The sequence below is a fragment of the Leptonychotes weddellii genome, chromosome 1 (assembly GCF_054177405.1).
Source record: "Leptonychotes weddellii isolate Sample4059 chromosome 1, ASM5417740v2, whole genome shotgun sequence".
Taxonomy (NCBI): domain Eukaryota; kingdom Metazoa; phylum Chordata; class Mammalia; order Carnivora; family Phocidae; genus Leptonychotes; species Leptonychotes weddellii.
The window spans coordinates 94755625-94782803 of record NC_138369.1 but is presented as its reverse complement, the minus strand read 5'-3'; the positions used below and the strand labels follow the sequence as shown (position 1 = coordinate 94782803).

The 27179-nt window shown below is 35.9% G+C and overlaps 1 long non-coding RNA gene across 2 annotated transcripts in view; it reads right to left on the bottom strand.

The window, feature by feature from the left end:
• LOC145717166 (uncharacterized) overlaps positions 1-23590 on the bottom strand; it is a 30899-nt gene extending 7309 nt beyond the window's left edge. For both annotated transcript variants that reach the window (XR_014140220.1, XR_014140221.1), the window contains exons 1-3: positions 23493-23590; positions 16678-16835; positions 13882-14057 (exon numbers count right to left, since the gene is read on the bottom strand). This is a non-coding gene — a long non-coding RNA (uncharacterized LOC145717166). The remainder of the gene's footprint in view (positions 1-13881; positions 14058-16677; positions 16836-23492) is intronic.
• Positions 23591-27179: the final 3589 nt, after the last annotated feature.

Below are 27179 nucleotides of genomic sequence, written 5' to 3'. Positions count from 1 at the left end.
AGTTTTGTATGGTTTTCTATTTGAACAATGTGGGAGATCAGTCCTCATCCATGTTATTCCATTATGTACAGAAGAGGATGTCCTCATGCTAAATTCAGACAAACTTGAATTCAAGACAAAAGGCATTAAAATGGACAGAGTTATTTTTATTATCATTATAATCTATATGAAAGTATATTTGTCTTACGTTTTTTGCACAGAATTAATTCTTTCAGGGCACCTGGGTGGCTCAGCCAGTTAAGCTTGTGCTTTCGGCTCAGGTCATGATCCCAGGGTCCTGGGATTGAGCCCCGCATCAGGCTCCCTGCTTCTCCCTTTCCCTCTGCCACTTTCTCTCTCTCTCTCTCAAATAAATAAATAAAATCTTTTTAAAAAAAGAATTAATTCTTTCATCCATTCCACAAATTTTGACTATCTACCACGTGCCAACACTTTTCTGTTGCTGGGCAATTTAAAAAGAGAGCCAATGTTCCTGCTCTCAAAAAGCTTCTAATGGAATGCAGAAAGATATTAATAAATAAACACCCCCCAGATAAAATGATCAATATTGAGTGTTGTAGAGAGAAGTAAAATAGGGTAATACAATATCAAGTATCTATCAGCTCAGAGATTTCTGAGACATTGCCAATTTCAGCTAAGATCTGAATAGCAAGAAGGAAAGTGCCATGCACAAAACAGGACAAGGAACATTCTGGAAAGTGGAATAGTTAGTACACACACTCCAATATGTGAGTGAACTTGTCTTGTCTGAGGAAGAGACAGAAGGCCATTGCGGCTGGAGGGTGCTGGGACGGGTCACGGAGAGAAAGTCTCAGGCCAAATCTATATACTTTGTGAGCAGAGTCAAAATGTGGATTGACTTTAAGTGGAATTTGGATGGAAAGCTGGTGGGAGGTTTTAAGCAGAGGAACAAGGAATTTCATTCTGACTTCCATGTGAGATTCAAGAATGGAATCAGGTTACCTGAGGGCTGATTTCAGTAAACCATGCAGGAGAAAACTGGCTTGGACTAAAATAGTGTTAGAGACAGTGGGAAGTGGATGGATTTGAAATTTGTATGGAGGTAGACTTAGTAAGACGTACTGTTGAATTGGATGAGAAAACTTTTAATTTTTGGTTTGAGTAACTAGGTAAAGAGGAGAATGGAAGAAAATCTAATTGGGGGATATAAAATAAAAAATAAGAACATAAAAAATGAGAAACACAGATACACACCAAAAGAAGAACTTTAAAACACTTCAGTTTTTCACTGATCAAGGGAAAAAAAGTAAAAATATAAAAAACACCAGGTTCTGAGTAATATAAATATGTATTTAACTTTATACCATTTCAAAAGAGAATATATCTTCTTTTCAAAGGCTCGTGAGACATTTACATAAATTATCTATATATTAGTTAGGAAAGGAAATGTCAACAAATTCTAACATATAGACATAGTAGAGATCAATTTTATTATAGTACAATAAAATTTGAAATAAACCAAGAAATTAAAATGAATACTCAAACACTTGGAAATTTAAGAAGTATTTTCTAAATAATTCTTGGGTCAAAAAGGAGTACAAAACCACAGTGTAAAAAGAAAAAATATTGTTAAAATCTAAAATAATGCATATAATGGATCCAAAGATGTGCTCGGGAAAACCCATAGCCTTAAACTTTTCATTATTAAATAAGAAAAAATAAATCAGTACTCAGCCCCAAAATAGAAAATGGTCAACAAAATAGATACAAGAAAAACAGGGAAGTAACCATACCAAAAAGGAGGGCTAAAAATGAAAATGATAAATTCAAGAGTAGTTTATTAGAAATGCTAAAAAATACATAAATTATGAGCTAAAATAAAAATAAGAAAAAGTCATATCATATTAGAAAAGATATTAACAAATGAAAACATACCCTATACCCAACATTATAATAAGTGAGAAAAGCTGATCTAAACATACAAATTTCTAAGATACGAAACTTGAGTTAAGAAAAAAAAAGAAAAGGAGGAAGTTATAGAATAACTTTCCTTAACATCTCCAAACCACAGATAACTTCTAGGTGATTTAAACTGTTCCAGCGCATAAGGAAAGAAAGCAATCTCCATAATGTTTTAAATGAATTCGGCAAAACTCAAAAACAGTATTTTTCAATGAGAACAAAAAAGAATAAAATTTCAGTCCAGCCCCACTTATAAATATTCATGTAAGTATCCTAAATAAAATGTTAGTAATGAGAATCCAGGAAAACATGGAAAGTCTCATAAATTCATGATCATAAAGATTCCTTCCAAGAATGCTAGGCGATTTATTATTAGACAATGTATTGCTATAAAAGACCAGGATTATAATGAGCACAGGGGGAAATATTATTGTTCCCAGTGATTCCCCAAGGAGTATTTGGTAAAACTCACTACTTATTTCTGATTTTTTTAAAAAGGATTATATGAGTTGTACGTCACACCACACACTCATGGTGTATATTTTATACATAAAACTAAAAGTCATGAAATAAACGCATGAATAAGCCCATCTGTATGAGAATTTAGTGTGATAAATAGGACATCTGAAGTCAGGTGGAGGTAGGGAAGGATTAATTATGCAAAAAAGATGGTGAAATGGTAACTGAGGAGCCAGTTAGAAAAATAAAACATCCTCAACAAATTCTAGGCTGATCAAACGTTTGTAGAAAATTAAATACAAAATTATTAGATAATGCATAAGTCAAAAATTGTGTATTTGTTGAGGAAGTTCCTTCCAAGCTTCCAAGCATATTGCGTACATTTGAGCATGAGGGATAGAGTGAGGGAGACAGAGAGAGAGACAGAGAGACAGAGACAGAAAAAAAGAAAAAGAAAAATATAAAAGCAAGGATGAATAGATCTTGACAAAATAAGAATAAGGAACTTCTGACCTGCAGAAATACATGAGTTTGAAAATAACCTCAGGAGCCAGGAAAAATATTTGCAACATATATAATATATGAAGAGTTATTTTCTCTAATTTTAATAAATAGATTAACAATAAATTTAAGAATACACACACCATGATAGGAAAAAGGGAAAAGGAACTGATAGGCATTCAGAAAGGAAAAGTGTAAATGACCAACGAACATTTGAAAGGATATTCCACCTTATCAGTAATCAAAGAAATGAAACTAGCAATGAGAATTTTGAAGAGTAAAACACATAACAAAACTCAGTATTTTGGAAACCTGGTGACATTTTCAGTTGAAATACACATTTGAGCAACTTTTCTAACAGCGTTTAAAATATTTCTCAAACGTAAAACCCATCTTTTTTACTCTGGCGATCCAACCACTATATGTAAAACCGAGAAAGGAATCCTGCAGGTACATCAACACTCATAAAAGGGGAGGGGCGTGTGGTTTTACTTTGGTGTGCTCTGTCAGTTTTGACATCAGTGTCCTGATATCTTCAACCAAAGAATTCCGATTTCCTTCTTCCTTTATGCTCTGAAACATTTCAGTAAAAAGTAGAAACAACTGAAATATTTTATCAAGAAAAGCCAATGAAATAGGTGCAGGACTATAAATGGAATGGGTGAAGTCAGTGAAGGGGAGTAAAAAAAAAAGCAGGTTAGAAAAACAGTATGTACAGAGCATTTACATAAAATTACGAGTGTATATCTATGAAAAGGAAAATGTCAGGAAACAGGTTCATCTAATAGTTTGTGGGGGTTTTGCCCTGAACTGTGGAATTTGGAGTGATTTTCATTTTTTCTTTGAATTATTTGATTTTTTTTTTACAAATACTATGTATTAGTTTTATAATTGCTAACATTGTGAAATATTTAAATATTTAAATTTAGGGGAAAAGAGGTGTGTCCATATAACTTAATTTTAAAGTGGAACAGAAAGAAAATAATTGTGGAAAAGGCCTTCATATCGAGAAATTAGCAGGTCACCAAAGCCTACAATCATTTCAGAATGGAGAGAAGCTAGATTTCAGGATTTTTTTAAAGATTGTATTAATTTATTTGAGAGAGAGAGAGCATGAGCAGGGGGAGCGGCAGAAGGAGAGGGAGAGGCAGAATGAGACTCCCCGCTGAGTGGGGAGTCAGGACGTGGGGCTTGATCCCAGAACCCTGGGATTGTGACCTGAGCCGAAGGCAGACGCTTAACCTGGGATCATGACCTGAGCCAAAGGCAGACGCTTAACTGACTGAGGTACCCAGGCGCCCCGATAGATTATAGGATTTTCAGAAAATAAGAGGAGATAGAAGAGATAAATTTGGAACTTAGACTATTTTTACTTTCCTATTTCATTACCTCTTTTGTATTGCTCCAGTCTTCTCATCTCTTCCCTGCATTTCAATATTAATCTCTCTCCATCCTTACCTTAGAGATGGCACCTTGTGGTATGACGTCTAGCTCCCTATTTCCTTGCTCACATTGCACTACATGATCTGCAGCACTCCTTCACAAAGAGAAGTGCAAGCACAGGAAGTGTTCATGTAGGTTAACAATGCACAAACTGGGGCACCTGGGTGACTCAGTCATTTAAGCACCTGACTCTTGATTTCATCTCAGGTCAGGATCTCAGGGTCACGAGATCAGGCTACAGGTCTGGCTCTGCATTGGGTGTGGAGCCTGCTTAAGATTCTCTCTCTCCCGGGGCGCCTGGGTGGCTCAGTCGGTTAAGCGACTGCCTTTAGCTCAGGTCATGATCCCAGGGTCCTGGGATCGAGCCCCGCATGGGGCTCCCTGCTAGGCGGGAAGCCTGCTTCTCCCTCTGCCCCTCACCCTGCTTGTGTTCCCTCTCTCGCTGTGTCTCTCTCTGCCAAATAAATAAATAAAATCTTTAAAAAAAAAAAAAAGATTCTCTCTCTCCCTCTCTAAAAAACAATGACAAAAAACAATGCACAAATAGGATCTTGGATAGAAATACCATGCAGTGGAGCATGAAATATACTGATTTAAATGCTACTTTGGGTGCCTGGGTGGCTCAGTCTTTAAGCGTCTGCCTTCGGCTCGGGTCATGATCCCAGGGTTCTGGGATCAAGCCCCACATCGGGCTCCCTGCTCCACAGGAAGCCTGCTTGTCCCTCTCCCACTCCCCCTGCTTGTGTTCCCTCTCTCACTGTCTCTCTCTGTCAAATAAATAAATAAAATCTTAAAAAAAAAAATGCTACTTTGCTGTTTTTTTTATTCAAAACAGATCTCTACATTTTTAACACTTTATGTTATCCTTATTTGTTTTTGTCCGATTCCCCAGCTGCTTGCTATTTTTTCTATGGCCTGAAGACTTTCATCCAGCTCTTACACTGAATCCAGCTCTTCTCATTCTTTCTATCACTGCTTCCTTCCTTTTGGCACCTATGTGACATAATAAAACTGGAGGTCTAGAGTTGTTCTTCTGAGTATAAAGGGTATTAGGTAAAATACAGTAATTAATTTTTATTTATAGTAAACACAGCACATCAAAAAAGAACAACAAAGGGTGAATTAAAGAAACAAGACCACACAGAGTCAATACCACTTCATAAACAAATAGCATACACTGGAAATTTAACCAAGTAATGAATGAGTTGTGCTTATACTTTCGTCTTTCTTTAACAATACTGATATAAGAATTACCATTTTGTGGGGAGGGGAAGGAGTCTGTATTATATAGTAGTATAGTTAACCTTTAAACATTGGGGTGCGGGTTAGGAATGTTGGCCTCTCTCTTCTCCTGCAGTCAAAAATCCTTGGGTAACTTTTGAGTCTCCCAAAACTTAACTACTAAGAGCTCTTGTTGACTGGAAGCCTTACTGATGACATAAACATTCATTAACACATATTTGTATGTTACATGTATTATATACTGTATCCCTTCAATGAAGTAAGCTAGAGAAAAGAAAATGTTATTAAGAAAATCATAAGAGAGGGTGCCTGGGTGGCTCAGTTAGTTAAGCGTCTGCCTTCGGCTCAGGTCATGATCCTGGGATTGAGTCCCACATTGGGCTCCCTGCTCAGCGGGGAGCCTGCTTCTCCCTCTGCGTCTGCCCCTCCCCACCGCCCGTGCTCTCTCTCTCTCTCGCTCTACTCTCTCTCTCAAATAAATAAATAAAAATCTTAAAAAAAAATCATAAGGGAGAGAAAATACGTTTACATAACTGTGCAGTACTTACCGAAAAAAATCCCCCCAAAAACTGTGTGTAAGTGGATGTGAGCAGTTCAAACCCACGATGTTCAGGGGTCCACTGCAATTAGTTCTTGTTTGTAGGAAATCTTCATACATTGTCTCCTCCCTCCCTTATTTCCTCCAAGTCCTGTTGATTCTCTCCCTCCAGGTGATGCTTTGAATCATTTCACTTTGTTCCATCTCCCATCACCACTCACTGGGTCTACAGCAGAAGCCTCCCAACAGCCCTCCCCATCCTTAATCTGGATCCTCTTTAAAAGCCTTTCTACACACAGTGGCCAGTTACTTTTAAAAATATTTATGTAATCATAGTAATCTTCACCTTAAAACCCTTAAATGACTTCCAGTGTTACTGAGAAAAAAAATTAAAGTCATTAAATTTAAAATTTAAATTGTTAACACTGTTCACATGAGGTCCTGCATGACCTGGCCTGGGCCAGCTACCCTGGCTTCCTCTCAACACCATGCACTTCACTCACAGACCTCTAGACTCACTGGCCTTCTTTTAAGATCTCAATGTGCCAACTACTTCCTGCCTCAGGGCCCACATGTCAGCTGATCTCTCTCTGTGTGATTCTTTTCTTCCCACTCTTCACCTGGCCAACACTCTTCCCTCAAGTCTTTGTTTCCTTGGGAAGGCCTTCCCTTACACCTGTGCCAGAGAGGATGGTTCTCTCCTTCATGACCCCTCCCAACCTCTTTTGGTACAGCCTCCTGACTGCATTACTTATATTGCTTTGCTGTCTGAAATCTCACTGTGATTTATGTTTCCCAAATAGAAGTGCTCATGGAAGGCTTGAATTCAGAACTGACTTAACAACAGAGAAAAGCAGGGTTTGAGGTGTCCATTTTTATGGAGCAGCTCTTAGCCCAGGGAATGTGGTTCTGGAGTCAGCAGCAAGAATAACAGCTCTCAGATTCTGGCAGAAATAGTCTCCTCTCATGGTCCCCATCTGTGGTGTGGCTTTGGGGACCATTCTTGGCAGCTCATTCTGGAGTCTGTAGCTGAACCACTCATTCTGAAAGCTATTTCATACTCTGCCATGAATACCTTTGTGTTTAAGCTAGCAACACATTCTGCTATCTATGGCTGAACCTTGACTGATACATGGTCCTTCCTCAATCTAAATCAGACCTCTCTGTTGTACTCTTTTATTATATTTGACATTTCTTTCAGAGCACTTGTCCTAAGTGGTAATTACATATTTACTCATGTGTTGGTCTGTCTCAATTGTTAGATCCCCAGCTTCATGAGAATATAGTAGGAGCTTAACACATAATTGTTGAAGAAATTAACAAAGCAAAAACATATTAAGATTCTTCTTTGCTTACTGCTTGATTACCTGCTTTCCTTACATTCTAGAACTGTAGATATATTAGTTGTTTGGATGTAACTACTTTTGGTGATTGTCCTTATTATTCATTCTGCATCCATCCAAAGTAATCTTGTATTATTTTACTTTGGCAATCAGACTTTTATATCCCACTCGTGGATATAAAAGAATGTATGTTGCAGAGAAAGTATGTAAGTAGTTGGGCACAAGAAATGTGATATGAAATTTGGACAATTAGACGAATGTGTTCCTGCTATACTTTGGGTTGTTGATATCCAACTAGAAAAAGAAAAAAAGGTTAGTGACAGGAAAGAGCAGAATTATTATTGAAACGTGTTTTCCTCAGGTGTATCATATGTCTTTCCTATTAGACAACTTTGTATAGATATTTTATGTTAAAGGATGAAACATATTTAGATTTAGAAAATCATCCATTATGCTATATCTCATAGGAAGAAGATCAGGGGGTAGATACTGCAAGATGAAACAAAAGGAAATAAGGCAGCTAAATCATGCAAAGAATGAGCTAGCAGACTCAGAAGGTTTACCTTTTATGACTGGCATTTACAAGTGTTCTCACATGCAGATCTCAGTCATCTTATGGTGACCTTTGAAGAGAGCAAGGCTGCTCCTCTTCCTGGAATCCTTATATCAGCGAATGAAATTATTCACCTGGGAACCCAGACATTAACCTCGATTCTTCCTCTTTCTCGTGGATTCATCTGCTTCATCCAATTTGATCAATAACCACATTCTTAAAATTTCCCTTTTCTTAATCTTTTTCTTGTTCTACTTTTATCAGTATTATTAAAACAGCCTCCTAATTGGTTTTCCATCACTTCAATTTAGAATGATATGTCTAAAATCCAAATATTATCCCATTACTCCCTGCTTAAAATCCTTTAGTGGCCTCCCTTTTCAGTCAGACAAGACACTTTATGATCCTTTCTCATGCCTTACCACTCCCCCATCCATGCCCTCTTCCTACTATCTTCACTGAAATATTTTAAATTCCCAGAATGCAGTGGATCCTCTCCTTACTTCCCATCCCCCAGGTTTTTGCACACACTGCTCTGCATCCCTGATACCCGTTTTCCATACTCTTTGCTTGGCTGACTCCAACTCATTTTACAGGATTCAGTTTATTTTTTTTTTAAAGATTTATTTATTTATTTGAGAGACAGAGAAAAACAGAGAGTGTGTGTGGTGGGGGGGGGGGGAGCAGAGGGAGAGGGAGAAAGAGAATCTCAAGCAGATTCCCCCAGAGTGCAGAGCCCCAAGCAGGGCTCCTTCTCATGACCCTGAGATCATGACCTGAGCCAAAATCAAGAGTCAAACGCTCAACCAAATGAGCCACCAGGCGCCCCCAGGACTCAGTTTAGCCATTACTTCTCTAAGAAACCTTTCCCAAACCCTAGTGCCTGGGGGCATATGTGAACCTCATAGTTCTCTAAAAATTCTATCCCCATTATAATTTATTATCCTCCTGAATTTGCCTCTTTACTTGTCTACTTATCCATTAGGATTAAGTTTGGTCTAATATCAAAAAATAGTAACAGTGACTTAAACAAGTTGGAGGCTTATTTTTATTTATGTAAAGGAAATCCATAAATGGGCAGTCCTGGGCTGGTGTGGCAACTTCAAGGTCATCAGGTTTCTGGGATCCTTCTATCTTTCTGAACTGACATAGCCATGGTTTCTATCCCTAAGTTGCCACATGTCCCGGAGAACTCCAGAAATTACATCTGCCTAGCAGACAGCAGGAAAGAAGAGAAAGCAATGGATAAAAGATGGACTTAGATTGCCTAGTTTCCTTCTACAGCACTTTCCTGGAAGTCTCACACAATAGCTTAACTTAATTTTTATTGGCTACCCCTAGTTACAGGGGTTAACTGGGAAATGTTAACATTTACTTGGGCACATTGATGCTTGCCTTAACATTGTGAGGAAGAAGGGAAGGAAGGATATTGGGTAGACAGCCAGCAATCATTGCTACCATGGGTTATTTCCTCTTCAAGGACAGGGACTGTTTCTTTGTATCATCTTCAGGCCTGAACACCACACCATACACTGAGTAGATGTTCAATAAGTATTCATTGAGCCAAATACATAAATGGTTTAAAAATAAATAGTGTAACATTGGACATGCTGACAAACTAGATTGTAGTTCCTCATATATGAAATAGGGAATCTCCAAAATTTGTTTTTCAAGCTGTGTAATTACTTTTTATTTTCTAAATAAAATTATATCTAGAATCCATTATGAAGCAATAAAAGTGGAATGCATGGGTTGGAGCCAAGCAGCCTGCATCCTGACTTGCCCTCCCCTTCTAGATTCCCCAGGAAGGGCCCTGCACTATCTTTTTGGTACTTTAGAGCTCCACAAATCACAATTTGAAAGCAACTGGACTCAGCACAAGAATCTCTGAATTAAGGTACTATTGTATCATCAGGAAATAATCAACCCAGATTGTTATCAATAAAAATTAAGGCAACTCTTTTGTCCCTGATAATGATGTCACCCATTCTTGGAACACTGAACTGCTGTATCAAAATGCGGAAGTAAGGGAACAAGGAATTATAACAGCAAATGCAAAACAGAACTTGGTGGTCTATATGGAATACTGAAAAGTAAACATACAGTTCTTTTTCATTTCAGTTTTGCCTGTCCTCAAGATGTAGCTCATATCCTAGTCGATCTGTAAAATTTTCACAGATATTCCCTGACAACCCACTTCTAAACTAGATGTAGTGATTGGGTGACACTTGCCCATTAGATGCAGATCACGGAGCCAAGGAGAGATATAGAACACTGAAGAGTAAAGCTGGGATGAAAAAATCAAGCAGACAAGGGAGCCCAGTTATTCTTCAGATGGTCAGAGAGTTAAAAATAAGTATGAGGCAAAAAGCTAAATACTAGCACAGAGCCAATGAATTTGAAAGGTAAGAGAGAACACAAAGCCCCTGGAATATAGGGACTTTTTAGGGGCTACTTGTGACCACCATTGTAATAGCTACAATTTATTTTAACTCTAATATGTGCTAGTACTTTGATATGAATTTTACATAAGCTATTCTTAGTCCTCGTACCAACCTTGAAAGAATGCTATTATTCCCATTTTTATCAACAAAGAAATGGTGGCTTAATAAAGATAAATAAATTCTTCATATCTTTGGTGGGAAAGAAAGAGCTATGAAATTGTTGTTCAGTATGTCTTATTCCAGTGCTACTCTATGTTCTTTCCAACACCAAGATGTTGCTGTGATTGCTGAATTATAGTGCTTTCAGATAGGATCCTCCTCTTTCGTCAGTTTGGCTAATGGCTCTTCAGAGAGGTGCTTAAACTGCTTCTGTAAATACAGCCTTTAGGGTGAGGACTGCAAAGCTTGGTATTTAATGGTAATTATTTCTATTTACTCTTACCTTATGAACTCAGAAGTCTGCACAAACATTGACTCACAAATTGTGAGGTAATGGGTGCTAAACAATATTGCCATTTATTATTTTCATAGTACAGTCTAGCTCCTTCCTTGATCATCTCCAAAATATGCCATCACATTCCTATTGGGAGAATCTCCTTTCATTGCTCAGAAAGGGTCCTGTCTCAGTGGGCAAAAAGGACTTTCTACTGGGACTGCCTATTGGAGATTAAATTATGAATTTAAATTGTAGTTAATCAAGGAAACAAGATGATACAGTAGTCCTTTTCCCCCTTGACCCATACAGTTACTTCTTTCTCATCTTACCTTTTCCTGTTTCCTCACTGCCTGGATCTCCACTCCCACCCATCACTGGAAACCAGGTTGAACTCAGCAGTGACTAAATGTCTGAACCATCTCATTCCAACTAATTCATTGGTTGCTGATTGACAGAAAGGCCAACTTCTCCCTTTTAGACTACTTCTGTAAAGTTTACCAGTGAATCATGCATCATCAAATGACCATTGGGTCTCCTTAACAAAGAGATAAGTGTTACTAACATAGAAGCAGTTGTGCTGCTTTTTCCTGGAGAAGTCATTAGAAAGTTGTACAAAGCTTTCCAGAGCCATACAGGACTGCTACTGGAGTAGTTCAGGGCTCTAGTTTATCAATTCTCTGACATATTCTTCTGGTTTGACCTCCTTCCCAGAAGAGGAATGCCTTGGGCTCCTCCCCACCAGCATCTCTTTCCTTCCTCCCCGCTGAGCATGTTTCCCAGCCTTCTGGACTCAGACCGTCAAGAGCAAGATGGCATGGGAACTAAGAAATGACTATCTCAAGATTTTAAAATTAAATAATTAGATCAATTAATCATGTAATTTAAAGTGAATAATTTACTTTCATCTGAATTATTCAAATGTTTTAAATTTGGTAGTTTTGTTGTTGTTGTTGTTTGTAACTTCAATTATATGAATCATTGGTTCAAGTTACTCTGGGTGAGTAGAGATTGACTACATTTTTAAATCTAATAGTTCGAACATGTAAGAATTTGATTTTGAAATCCTATACTAAGTGAATTTCAAGCCCCTCTCAGGAAAAATGAAGCAAGGAGAAAAAAGGACTCACTGTGATTTTGAATAGTTCAGCCAGTCCTCACTGGATTGTTAGCATTTTTTTTTTTTGCATATGATTAGCTAATATTTTTCCATGCCTGTAATGACTTATGTTTTTAGATGCGATCATTTCTTTGGTTATCCTCACACTGAGCATAGCGTTGGGCACATCCATGGTACTCAGTAAAAATATACTTTGAAATTGATTTTTGAAAATAAAATATTCTAGTGGGTGGATTAAATAAATACCAACTTCTCTTACTGACCACTAGTGAAAAAAGTATGATACATTCTCATGGGACACTTAGAGTAGGGTTTTGTTTCACGATGGACATTCTTAAATACAAGCAAATAATGGGCTATTTCCAAAGCTTCAAACACTTATGTTAAGTACATCTGTTTCTTAATTGCCTTGAAAATCCCTCTCAGTCAGGGTGTTGTTAAGTGGGGCTTCCCTAAAAATAAGTAAGAGTTCAAAATTGGCCACAAATAAGCGCAAACAGAATAAATTTAAAATGTGGCTCCCTGCCATCTTGCGATGTTCTTACAGTAAATGGGAAGTGCTGTGCCCCCACTCTTAACTCTTCTTTAGCTGATGGCTTTTCTTGGGAATATATTTTCCCAGAGAAATCCTAAGAATGGTTGTTTTCTTTAAAGGATGTGTATTTTTGCTGGTAAATATTGATATAGGGAAGATAAAAGAAAGGTGAAGGACTAGAACAGCCCCAGTTAGTATAGGGGAAGGCAGCAGGCAAAGATCCGTGTTTGCTGAGTCCCTATTTTGGCTAAGTGCTAACATCAAACATAATTTTTACTCTGTTAGATGATATTATTGCCCATTTTATCGATGAGGGAATCACTGAAAATTAATTAAATTGCCTAAATTCACTTTTCTTTTAGAAAAAAAAAAACAACTTGAAGTTAATAGATTGAAACAGAACAGTAAGTCTATTAAGAAGGACCTCTGCTGCTTCTCTTCATCAGCCTCCGAGCCCATCTACCCAGGGCTGGATCTCACTGGGGCAGGCATGGTCCTATACTCCAGCTTCATCTCCTTAACCGATGTCTAATTAACAGAGAATTATGTCTTTAGTACCATAATCAGAGAGGAAAGTTCACCCTGAAGAAAGGCAGCACATAGCTTTCAATTAACACTCAAATGTTAATAACAATTACACTACTACATTTATCAAGCCTGGGTGGCTCAGTCGTTAAGCATTTGCCTTCAGCTCAGATCATGATCCCAGGGTCCTGGGATCAAGCCCCACATCGGGCTCCCTACTCAGCGGGAAGCCTGCTTCTCCCTCTCCCACTCCCCTGCTTGTGTTCCTTCTCTCGCTGTCTCTCTCTCTGTGTCAAATAAATAAATAAAATCTTTAAAAAAAATACATTAATCCCATGTCAAACACTTTACATATAATTTCTATTTGATTCATAATAACCTTAAAAGTGTTATTATTTCCATTTTAAATATGAAGCAATTATAAATTAGAGTAAATAATTATCACATGGAATAGAAGGGTCAGTATTTGATATCAAGTCTGTATTCTTAAATGTAGTAGTAATCATGTTTCGGTGTCACATGTGAAATTAAAAATAATTATTATCTGGACAATTTATTGTTTGTTTTTGTTTTGCCACATGAACCCAAAGGGGTAATGTTTTTTGGTAACGTTACCCTCATTTCCCTACTCTCAGCCCAAGTGCCTTCCAGTGGTTGACTCCATTTTCAGAAATAGAAGTTGGCCCAGATTAGTCTACAACTGGTCAGCGTGCCTCATCTTCTTGGCCATAGCTATGCATTCAAGAAGGGCGTGTATGAAAATGAGAACCAATGAAACAGAGTTAATATTCAGGTTTCTGGGAAAGAGAAATTTTCTCTTACCTGCAGATTTGGTAGTATGAGTGTGAGGTCTGGAGCTGCATTTATTTTGTGATGATTAGGCTGAGTCCAAAGCTGCTAGTGCCCATCACCTGGAGTATGAGAATGAAGAATGGTGCCCCCTCTTGTAAGCCAGAACAGAGAGATGAATCTTGATGGTCACTTGTCCCTGAATCAAGCTGTACCAGAAGATATCATTACTGAAAGACTTTGCAATTATATGAGACAATGCTTTCCTTTTTTTGTTTATGGCAATTTAAGTTCAGTTTCCTATTGTTTGGAAGTGAACAAATGCTGATATCTTAATTTTACTCAAGAGCACTCATCATAAAAGCAATAATTGGACTAGTTAACTATACTACACTAAAATTAAACACTGCTGTATGTGAAAAGTCATCATAATTTGGAAAACAAAGTCTCACACAGTAACAAATATATATATAACACATAAAATTGAAGGATTAGTATCCAGACTATGTAAAGAATCTTACAAATCAAAATATGACAGAAAAAAATACATTTATTTTCATAATAAATTGGCATATATACACAAAAAAATGTTTTAAAGGATTTAAATGAAAAGTGACTTCCTATTAACATTCCACCTCCATTCTCGTTACCCGAAGATATACATTTTTAATCCTTTTCTCTTTGTATTATTCTGGTGGTTAAACCAAAATTATATACTAACAGTATATAACAGTTTGTATCATTAAAACTGTGTCATTGTATGAGTATGCAAATGAGGCAGGACCCCTCAGCCTAGGGGTTCCATACACAGTACATAGCCTTTAACATGTTGACTTAGAGATTATGGGCTTTCCCTCAGCTGCAGGACTTCTGAGTGCCCTGAGAGTAGTCTCTGTTTTCTCAATTCAGTCTTCAGCCTTTCAGTATGATCTCCAGAATCTTGTCAAAATGATCAGTGCACTAATTTCACCCCTTCCAATTTTCAGTGTTGCTATGGATTCAATGTCAATGGTACACCTTTATTTTTATTTCCATGGGATCTAGGGAAGAGAGGTAAACATACTTCCTCAGTCTCTAATTTGGAAGCTGTGGTAGGCAGAATTCTCAGATGGCCCCCAAATTCCCATCCCCTGGTATACACGCTCCTCCTGGTTATCAATCAACACGAATCAAGGTGGTGTTGGAAGTGATTTTGCAGATGTAAAGTCCCAAATCAGCTCACTTAAGATTGTCTGGATGGGCCTCATCTAATCACGTCTGCTCTTAGAATTTGAGTCTAGAGGTCAGGGATGGAGGAGGCCAGAGATTTGAAGCACAGGAAGGAGTCTATGCACCATCGCTGGCTTGAAAATGGAGGGGGCCATGTGGCGAGGAGTACAGGTGATCTCCAGGAGTTGAGAGTGGTACCCAGCTGACAGTCAACAGGGATACAGAGCCCCCAGTCCTACAATCACAAGGAATGGAATTCTGCAAACAACCTGAATGAACTCGGAAAGAGATTCTTCCTCAGAGCTTCCAGAGGGCAAGTCAGCCCAGCTGATCTTAATTTCGGTTTTTAAGCCATCAGCAGAAAACCTAGCCACATCATGCCTGGACTTCAGAACTGTAAAGCTAATAAATGCGTGTTGTTTTAAGTCACCGAGTTTGTGGCAGTTTTTACACAGCATAGAAAATGAATAAAAAGTCCAACTTCAAATACCAATCTCAAAACTTCTGTTCTTTTAAAAAGTTCCACTGGTATTTCCAATACCTCTGAAGTTTAAGTGCTGGAATTGTACTCTACTGCCTTCTGTTTATGTTTATTTCCTGAAAGCAACTCTCTTGTGGTAGCTTGGTTCATGAGGAAGCACCATGGGGACTGGATCAGGGTCATGATCTTTTCTCACAAGTGGAAATTTCTCAGTGGTCTTAGAAGCCTTGAAGGCTGAGAAAAGCAGAGAGTCTGCCTGTATGGCGGACTTTATGTCAGGTTAAGTTTTAAACATTCATTCATTCAATAAGCATTTGTGAGCATCGACAACATGCCAGGCACAATATTGGATAAAACTTGTGCAAACAAATATCACAGTACCATGCAGTAAATGCCATAATACCTTGCTCTTTGAAGTGTGATGTACTTGGGAGTATCTTAGAAGTATTGAATCTTAGATCTCACACCAGACCTACTGAATGAGAATCTGCATTTTAACAAGACACCCAGAAGGTTTGTAAGCACATTTATGTTTGAGGAATACTTCCATAAAACTCTAATGCTGAAAATAAAAGAGCTGAGGTGGATAGTGAGGATAACTAACTCCACTTGTAAGGGCTAGTCTTATCCCTACAGAGGCACAGGGACAGAAGTTGCTTTTGGAAATTCACACTGAAGGGGAATTTGGGGCAACAATATTCCAAGCCTAGATTGCTCTGAGAAATAGCAGAATTCAAATTAGACAAAATAAGACAAACATCCCAAGCAGTTGCTATAATAAACCAAAAATGTATTTAAAAGATTAAAGTCAGCTTCAGTCTTTTTTTTTTTTTAAAGATTTTATTTATTTATTTGAGAGAGACAGTGAGAGAGAGAAAGAGCACAAGAGGGGGGAGCAGGAGAGGGAGAAGCAGACTCCCTACTGAGCAGGTAGCCCGATGCAGGACTCGATCCCGGGACTCCAGGATCATGACCTGAGCCGAGGGCAGTCGTTTAACCAACTGAGCCACCCAGGCGCCCAGCTTCAGTCTTATAAAGATAATATTAAGCACAGTCCAAGGAAGAGATATTCTCTCTCTCTTAGAAATTAAAGTGATGTTATTGATGTTATTGATTACTAATATCAGAATAATCATTACCTTTAGCCAGTGGGTTAACTCTGAACATTATCCACAATAAAAAAAAAATGTTTCTCTTGACATCTCTGTTGTCCTGTCCAGCCTGCAGCACACTTCATCTATTACATTCTTCATATAGTTCAGCTTATCTTCAGACTAAGAAATTATTTTGATTTATCCTTAAAAAAAGAATAGAGGGAATTTTGTGAAGTGAAGAGCTGGAAGGGGAAGATAGGATATAGGTGAGCAGTAATGGGATAGATCTTCAGAAAGGTAAGGCGAGTAAGACTAAGGGCATTATTACAGTATGTTAGATGGATTGGAGTAATTTATACATCACTTCTATACCAAATTTACTTGAAGTTATTGAGATCAAAACCTGGTGGGATAAACACTTGCTGAATCTGAACTATTAAATTAAGTGAACTCTCATTAATTGCTTCCCCCTACGGTAACTAACTCAGCCTTTCCAGGTGCACTTCTCGGATCAAACATAATTATAGACACATGAACAGATAATTAATTTAGAATACCACTGACCTGAAAGATAACTGTTCCACATCTGGGATGATCACAAATTTCTTGTGGATAGATGCTGATATTTCTTTTGTACTCCAAATAACTATGTACCATACAAAAGGCATGCTTCCAATAAATGCTTATTGATTAATGAGTAAATAACAAAATAATATGGAAAAGATATGAAGATGATAATTTTAGCCTTTTAATAGGCGCTTTGGGCCTAAGTCTTTACATCTTGACTTGCCCTTGACTCACATCTGCCAACCTATGAAATTAAGCCTTGGATTTCCAATGGTTTATGGTAATTATTTGAAACTCACCTCTTTTTTCCCAATTATTCCCACATTGATGAAGCTAATTCTCAGAGGTTTCAGAAATGTGCTGCTGGATTTTTGGATAGTTTTGATCAGAACACTCTCTTTCAGGTGGTCCCCAGAAACTGAACTTTTTGTCCTGGCTTGCCAGTTGATACCTAATTCAACCTGCTAATTTCATATGTGGGAGGAGGATTGTTTGACTTTGACGAACTCTTTTCAAGTATTTTAGCTTTGATGTGCTTATCAATGTTTATTTTATTTTTTTTAAATTTATTTATTTTAAAAGATTTATTTATTTGACAGAAAGAGAAAAAGAGAGGGGGAGAGAGAGAACACAAGCAGGGGGAGCTGCAGGCAGAGGCAGAAGGAGAAGCAGGCTCCCCACTCAGCAGGGAGCCCAATGCGGTACTCGATCCCGGAACCCCGGGATTATGACCTGAGCCAAAGGCAGATGCTTAACCAACTGAGCCACCCAGGCCCCTCAATGTTGATTTTAAAGAAACATTATTATTAAAAGTCAATAGCTTTGGAGGAAAAAGTCATGGGTAAATCTTTCCCCTTCTACATTCATCCATATACATGGATATTGTTAGAAGCTAGAAAAAAAAATTGCCTTTGCTAGTCTTGTAATATCTTGATTTCATTGCCTATAGAATTTAAAATGGATAGGCCTTACTTACCCTATCATTTTTTTTCTCAGTAGCTGACATACTAAACTCCATAGCTTCTTTTATTTTGTTTTGGGGAAAGGTAATACAGTAGAAACATGACAACTAAAGGCTTCTTTTGGATAGATGGAAATGATTTCTACCAAGCATACAGACATTTGATCTACTATGGTGATTTTCTGCCATTTATAACTCCATAGCCTCTGTACCTCACTGAATTTGGTTTGAGTCAAACCAAAGAGTGTAGTGACATTGAGTTAAACTATCTCTAAGGAAGAATATTGTGTTTCATGATGTTCTTTGCACATTGGAATTAACTGTTGCTCAGATTAGTAAAGCAGATAATCATACAACTTCTTTAGAGTATAATATTGATCCCTCCCTATCTCTGCCACCAAGTTTTAATATGAGACACACTTAACTTTGAATCGTACCTAGCACAATTAAAAAGTCATTTTGTATTTTATTGCAATATAAGCAAAAGATTCCAGTGTATCATAAATTCAACTTAAATCTTATACTAATATAGCTGAGTTTTGTGCCTTCTCTTTTACATATTGGCTCCCCTCAGTCTGAAAGAAATGGTTTTGTTGTGGGATAATAATGAAGGCAATGACATAATGACTTCATGACTTCCTGGCAGAAACCTTAGTATAGGAGCTTGCTGTAATTAAAATCGGATTTTTATGTAACTTAATTAACTGTTATCTCCCCTTCTCTCCATGTAGTAAAATTAAATGAAGTTTTTTCCTTAAATGATGGAAATACAGTCTCTGTAATGGATAAGTTTGGGACATCCCGTTAATAAATGTAAAACCACATACTAATTTCTTACACTTTATCAACATTTAAAAAGTGTTTATTAGGACCATTTTATAGGGTTATCCAGAAAGATGCATTCAATTTAGAAAGAAAAAAGTCTGCCTTCAGATAAATAATTTGCTAGTTCATAAAAAATATGGACTATGTGTTTTTCTCCTTAAAAATTGATCTTTCAAACTATATTATCCTCACTTTAGAGTCCAATTGTTTTGTATATTGAATGAATTTATAAAAGAGATGCAAGTTTTCACTAAAAGAATCTTTGACATACCTTAGCTCAAGAAAAAAAGCAACTTAGGGCGCCTGGGTGGCTCAGATGGTTAAGCGTCTGCCTTTGGCTCAGGTCATGATCCCGGGGTCCTGGGATTGAGTCCCGCATTGGGCTCTCTGCTCCTTGGGAGCCTGCTTCTCCCTCTGCCTCTCTCTCTCTGTCTCTCATGAATAAATAAATAAAATCTTAAAAAAAGAAAAAAAGAAAAAAAGCAACTTAAAGAGCATTTTTTTTAGGTAATTGTAATGATTAATAATTGTTTAGGTAAAGGATTCATTTCTCAAATCCTAATCTGCTGGTTTAATTAAACATAAAGAAATTCAGAAGACATAATATGTTTTAAATAATATGTTTGACCATCACATATTTTAGGGGTATACTGATAAGCATAATAACATAGGGAATTAAATAACTAGTATAAATATCTGAAAAGAAGAAATGGAATTTTCTTATTTTGCAAATTAGATCATATTATAATTATAAATCTGAAGGAATCTAGTAAAACTAACTTAACAGAATGATAAAGACTACATACATTTCTGCATACCAGTTGACTGTATATAATGATTGATAGTTTTTGTGTATACTAGTAATAAATTTAAGGGGGGTTAGAAAAAAAAAACCTTTTGTGTTTAGTTTCTTGGACTTCATAATGTTTCCAAACCTCAACCATGTTGTAGCATGTATCAAGTTCATTCTTTTTGAGTAAAATTCCATTGTATGACTAGTCCTATAGATACCTTGTTCATCTATAATATTTTGATGGATACTTAGGTTGTTTCTAGAATTCATTCCTTTTTATGGCTTAATATTTCACTGTATGGATATACCACATTTTGTTTATCTATTTTTCAGTTGGGCATTTGGGTTGTTTTTACTTTTTGGATATTATGAATAATGCTGTTATGTACATCTGTAAGCACTTTTTATGAACATGTTTTCAGCTTTCTTAGGTATATTCCTAGGAGTGGAATTTCTGGGTCATATGGTAAACTCTGTTTAACTTTTTGAAGAACTGCTAAACTTTTCTATAGTGGCTACACCATTCTACATCGCCAGCAGCAATGTATGATAGTTCTAATTTTTCCATACCCTCACTGATACTAGTTCCCCCCCTTTTTTTTTTTACTATAGCCAGCCTAATGGGTATTAAGTGGTATCTCATTGTGGTTTTGATTTGCATTTTCCTGATGATTAATGATATTGAACATATTTTCCATGTGCTTATAGGCCATTTGCATATATTCTTTGGAAAAATGTCTATTCAAACTCTTTGTCTTTCTTCAAGTTGTGTTCTCTGACTTTTTATTTTTGAGCTCTATGTGTTCTTTATATATTCTAGATACTAGACCCTTATCAGATACATTATTTACAAATATTTTCTCCCATTGTGGGGGTTGTCTTTTTACATTCTTGACAGTATCTTTTAATGCATAAATACTTTTAATTTTGATGATGTTTAATCAACCATTTATTTTTAAAGAAATAAGATAATGAGGAAAAAGCATTTTATATTTACCCACCTATTAAACATTCTAGTTCTCTTTCATTTCTATGAGTAGAATTCAATTTCTGCCTGTTAACATTTTCCTCCAGCTCTAAGATCTTCCTAATATTTTTTATTTTATAATTCTGCTAGTGACAAGGTCCTTCAGGTTTTATTTATCTGATAATATAATGGAGAGAGATGAGATAATTAGCCTTGCTATTTAAAATCTCTGTACTGTAATATTTTATTTTTTATAACAAGCCTGTTTTAGTAGTATCAAACAAAGTTTATTTATTTATTTATTTTTATTATGTTATGTTAGTCACCATACAATACATCATTAGTTTTTGATGTAGTGTTCCATGATTCATTGTTTGCGTATAACACCCAGTGCTCCATTCAGTACGTGCCCTTCTTAATACCCATCACCAGGCTCACCCATCCCCCCACCCCCCTCCCCTCTAAAACCCTGTTTGTTTCTTGGAGTCCATAGTCTCTCATGGTTGGTCTCCTCCTCTGATTCCACCCCCCCTTCATTTTTCCCTTCCTTCTCCTAATGTCCTCCATGATATTCCTTATGTCCCACAAATAAGTGACACCATATGAAAAAGAATTTAAAAAGAGGAAACCATTTTCAATTTCAGCAAGAGTTGAATTTATTCTTTAAGGTGATCTTGCTCTTACATTAGCATGTTCCTTACTACAAAGAAAAGAGATAAAATTTTATGTTTGATCTTTTAATTTTTTCCAGATTAGAGTTTTTTGTCTTTCTATGCACTAAATGTTAGCTACTCTTCAGGAACCCACTTACTGAGTATATTCTAAATAAGAAATCCACTGAGGCATTTCTGAGAGGGTCAGATAAAGTCAAAACAGAGGAAAAAAGATTTTAAGAAAATTAGGTCAACCAGTTCTATTATTATGACTACCTGTGTAGAAAGGCTTCAGAACAGAACCTATTTTCTAACTTTTCTTTATTGTTAAAATTTCTTACATATATTCAATGATAATTGTAAAAGTATGGAATAATGTTGATAATATAAAGTTACTTTTCATTCACAAATGTATAACTTTAAAGAGTAAGAGAAGTTCTACAGATAAAAATGTTGAAAGCAATATAAAAATATTATAGGCTCCGCAGATACTTGAGAATTATTCATAATGCTACTTTTCATGATGCTATCATGATGTTAATTATTCATGATGCTATCATGGACATTCTTTGTATCCAGTCTGGAGGAAGAGGTAGAAAAGTTATTCGGTATTTATTATTGGAGCTATTTATAGTTTTAGGTGACGAACTGTATTTCACAAAGTGAGCTGTGTTTTGACAACTTGAGGTTCTTTATATTGGTGATGAAAAAGATAATTAATTTTTAAAAGTGAATTCAATCCATACAGTCAACTCATTCATACATTGTAATTTAGAAGAGGAATGGTAATGTGAGGTGAAAGATTTGTTATTTCTATCCTCTGTAACAATTAGATGATTTATTTTGTGAGTGTGTGTGTTTTACCTATAGCATAGCAGCACTGAATGTGAAATTAGAATACCGAATTTTGAGTCTTGGATTTGTCATTAACGAGTGGGATAACATGAATAAGTCATTTAAACATTTCTAAACCTGAGATTACTCACACCTAAAATGGGAACACAGTTATGACTCTACCTATCACATAAGATTAATGAGAGATTAAAATAAGATAATGGAGCGCCTGGGTGGCTCAGTTGGTTAAGCGACTGCCTTCGGCTCAGGTCATGATCCTGGAGTGCCTGGATCGAGTCCCGCATCGGGCTCCTTGCTCGGCGGGGAGCCTGCTTCTCCCTCTGACCCTTCCCCCTCTCATGTGCTCTCTGTCTCTCTCATTCTCTCTGTCTCAAATAAATAAATAAAATCTTTAAAAAAAAATAATAAAAAAAATAAAATAAAATAAAATAAGATAATGTTTATATTAGCAGTTTATAACTATAAAGTTCTGTACAAATGTATTATTATCCCCTCAGTCATCATTGTACCATTCTCCATCTATGGACTTATTTTTTAATGACTATAATCCTTGTGATTTTTTCTGAATATGAAAGTCATATTCTCTGTAAGCAAACATAGAAATAATTAAATCCTTCCACAAAATAATAAATGTTTTGTTATGTTTCCATCTAATTATTACTGGTAATTATAGATAGTTTTTAAAAATTGCTTATTATTAAATATATGATCTTCATAGCATTTTATTATGTTTTATTTGGCATTACACTATGAATATTTTCCCATGTCATTAACTATACTTTAAGCAATTTAATGCCTGTCTAGTTATGTCATCATGTAGTATACAATTTCTTTAATTGGTTCTCTTTGGTTAAATATTTATATTTTAAGATTTTTGTGACATACTCCCAAATTATTCTGATTTATTATTTTACCATCAACATTTCACAACAATAAAAGAGATTTGTTTCCTAATGGAGGCTCCACCCAGACTGGGTATTATATAATTTTTTCCTACTATATTATAATTTTAATTGATTTTAATTACACTTTCTACACTTACTGTCAATAAATTCTCATAACCATAACTTTCAAATTTTAAACTATGAGATATCCTAACAGATTTTAATTTAGATATAACTTAAATATAAAAGTTGCAATTTAAAGTATATAATTCAATGGTTTTTAGCATATTCACAAGACTGTATGATCATTATCACTATCTAATTCAAGAAAATTTTCATCAAAAGTGCTTCATACCTATTAGCAGTCACTCCCAATTCCTTTTTCTTCCATTCTGTTGTCAATGACTAATCTAATTTCCATCTCTATGGCTTTGCCTGTTCTGGACATTTCATATAAATGGAATCATAGAGAATGTGGCTATGCAGGGAAAAGCACATCAGGCTTAGGTTACTCAAACTGTGCACATGACCAAGAAAGGTCTATTTTCAGAACGGGCCCTTGGCCACCTCCTTGGTCCTGAGTTCTGAGCCCTTAAAATGTTCAACCTGATAACTGTTTTTGTATGCCAAAGGCCTTGGATCTGTATCAATTTGCCCATATGCTTTATGTTAACAATGTGATTAATGTGATTAATGTGAACACCTATTTTTTGCTCTGCAGGGCTGGAGTCTGAGTAGCTGAATGTGAGTAGATGAGTAGCTGAATCTGGGTAGTCTGTGTGACTGACTCCCAGTAAAAACCCTGGATACCAATCATGTCAGCTTCCCTGATTGACAACGCTTGGCTTCTGTTGACACCCATTGTTGCTGTGAGAATTAAGTGCATTCCATGTGATTTCATCTAGAGAGTACACCTGGAAACTTACCCCTAATTTCTTCCAGACTTCCTCACATGCACTTATTCCTTCTGCTTTCAGTCAGCATCCTTTTGCTGTGGTAAATCATAACCATAAATATAACAGCATCTGGTTCCTATGAGTTTTTCTAGGAATCATCAAGTCTGAGGATGGTCTTGGAAATCATCAAAACAGGGACTTGAGTGTTTGGCTTCTTTCATTAGCATAATGTTTTCAAGGTTTATCCATACAATAGCATGTATCAGTACTTCATTTCTTTTTCATTGCTGAATAATATGCCATTGTATAGATAGTCCACATTTTGTTTACGAATTTATCTGTTAATGGACATTTGGGTTATTTCTACTCTGGTGATATTATGAACAAATACTGCTATGAAAATTCATGCACAAGTTTTTTCTGTGAACTTATATTTTCAATTTTCTTTTGTATATAACTAGGAGTGGAGTTGCTGGGTCATCTGGTAACACTATATTTAACTTTTTGAGGAACTAACAAATTGTTTTTCAGAGTGATGCATCATTTTACACCCCTACCAGTACAAGAGTTCCAATTTCTCTACATCCTCACCAACAGTCATTTTCCATTTTTTATTATAGCCATCTTAGGGGGGTGTGAAAAAGTATCTTGTAGTTTTGATTTGCATTTCTCTAAAACACGCTGAGCATCTTTTCATGTGATTATTGGTCACTGTATATCTTCTTTGGAGAAATGTCTACTCAAATCTGTTGCCCATCATTTAACTGGGTTATTTGTCTTTTTATATATTTAATATAGTAAATATATATATTATAAATCATATATGTATATATGATTTACAAATATTTTCTCCCATTGCATGACTTGTCTTTTCACTTACTTGATGGTGTCCTTAGAAGCACATTTTTAATTTTGATGGAGTTTAAAATGTTTATTTTTTCTTTTGTTTCTTGTGCTTTTGATGTCATATGCAAACTATAGTAAACATTCAGAAAAATCCCCCAAAATAATATGGCATACAACTATGTACAAACAACAGAAATTTAACATATTTACTTATTCTGCAATATTTGTGTATTTTTTAGAAAGTAATATGTGACTTAACATCTGTCTTTTCTTGCTTTTCTTTTCAGTCAGAGTAAACACAAATCCTGAGTCTGGTATGTACCATTTCCACATAAATTATTTTAAATAATTTTATGATACAGATAAAAATCTTCAGTTAATTATAGCATTATTTTATTATTTAAAACATTTACATAAATGGTGTCATCTACCTAGTTTTTTATGTTTTTCTCTACGGTAATGTTTTAAAAATTTATTCATGTTCTCGGGACACCTGGGTGGCTCAGTCGGTTAAGCATCTGCCTTCGGCTCAGGTCATGATCCCAGAGTCCTGGGATCGAGTCCCACATCGGGCTCCTTGCTCAGCAGGGGGCCTGCTTCTTCATCTATCTCCTGCTCCCCCTGGTTGTGCTTTCTCGCTCTCTGACAAATAAATTAATAAAATCTTAAAAAAAATTTATTCATGTTCTCATGTAGATCTAATTATTCTCACCTCTGTATCATGTTCAATTATGTAAATAAGTTAATTTATTTTTTCATTTTCTACAAATGTAAGATTAGGTTGCTTGCAATTTATTTTTTTGCTTTTATAAATAATGTTTTGATGTGGATCTTTGTACATGTCATTTAGTGCACAAGGGAAAACTTTTTTAATGTTATCTACCTAGAAGTAAAATTATTAGATTAAGAAATATGATAATTTTACTATATATTGCCAATTGCTCTGTTGTAATAATTGATACCCAACCAGCAAAGTATAAGTCAAGATATTTCTACTTGTTCATCGACATTTGTTAGACTTGTAAATTTTTGCCAATGAGATAGGTGTAATTTGGTATCTCATCAAATTATAATTTGTATTAATCTGTTTATTAGTAATATTAGTCTTCATATGTACTGGCTATTGGATTTCCTTTCTTGTAAAATTTCTATTCATATTATTTGACATTCTACTATTGTTTTTCCTCCTGACAGCTTCTTATAGATTTGTTACAGTTTTTAATATATTCTGGATATTAATGCATTACCAGTTGCATGCATTGTTCATACCTGCATTTTTATTTTTATGCCATCCTTTACAAAGAGAAGTTTTAAATTTTAGTTTAATTTATTAGTCTTTTCCTTATGTTTTCTGTGTCATATTTTGAAACCCTTCCCTACCCCACTTTCATGAAAATATTATCTTCTATTTCTCTGAAACTTTGAAAGATTTCATTTTATTTTGGGTTATTAATCCATCTTGATTTGAATTTTACATACAGTATGCATCAGGAAATTAATTTTATTTTTCCATAGAGATAGTAAAGTATTCCGCCACTATTAATAAAGTAGTTTATCATTATACGACTCTGCTGATATGTTATTTCATTTATATAAGAAATTCTCATATATAAATTATCTGTTTTTCCATTAAGTTATTGAGTAACTTATACTAAATCTGTCTTTGGATTATCTATTTTATTGCCCTTGTGAATGGCATCTTATGGCATTCTATTTTATTTTTAATGGGATTTCCTGTTTATAATTTTGTGCTTAATTTGCATTAAAGAAGCAATTAAAAATTTCTTCCTGAAAGTATATCCTTTAAAGATTTTTTTTTTAATTTTTTTATTTATTCATTTGAGAAAGCGAGAATGAGAGAGAGCACATGAGAGGGGGGAGGGTCAGAGGGAGAAGCAGACTCCCTGCTGAACAGGGAGCCCGATGCGGGACTCGATCCCGGGACTCCAGGATCATGACCTGAGCCGAAGGCAGTCGCTTAACCAACTGAGCCACCCAGGCGCCCTCTTCCTGAAAGTATATCCTTTAGTAATACTGACAGTGAGGGTCTATGAGTGGCAAACTCTCTTAATCTTTGACTGAAAATGCCCAATTTCATCCTTATCCTTGCAGTATATTTTATCTGTGTATAGAAATCTTGGTTGATAGATTTTTACCTTCAGCACTGTCAGGATATCATTCTGCAATCTTTTGGGCTTTTTGGGGGGCTATTGAAAGGCTGTTGCCAATCAATTTTTTTTGTTGTTGGTTATTTGACTTTTCTTTCTGGTAGCATTTATGTTTTTCTCTTTACCCTTTAT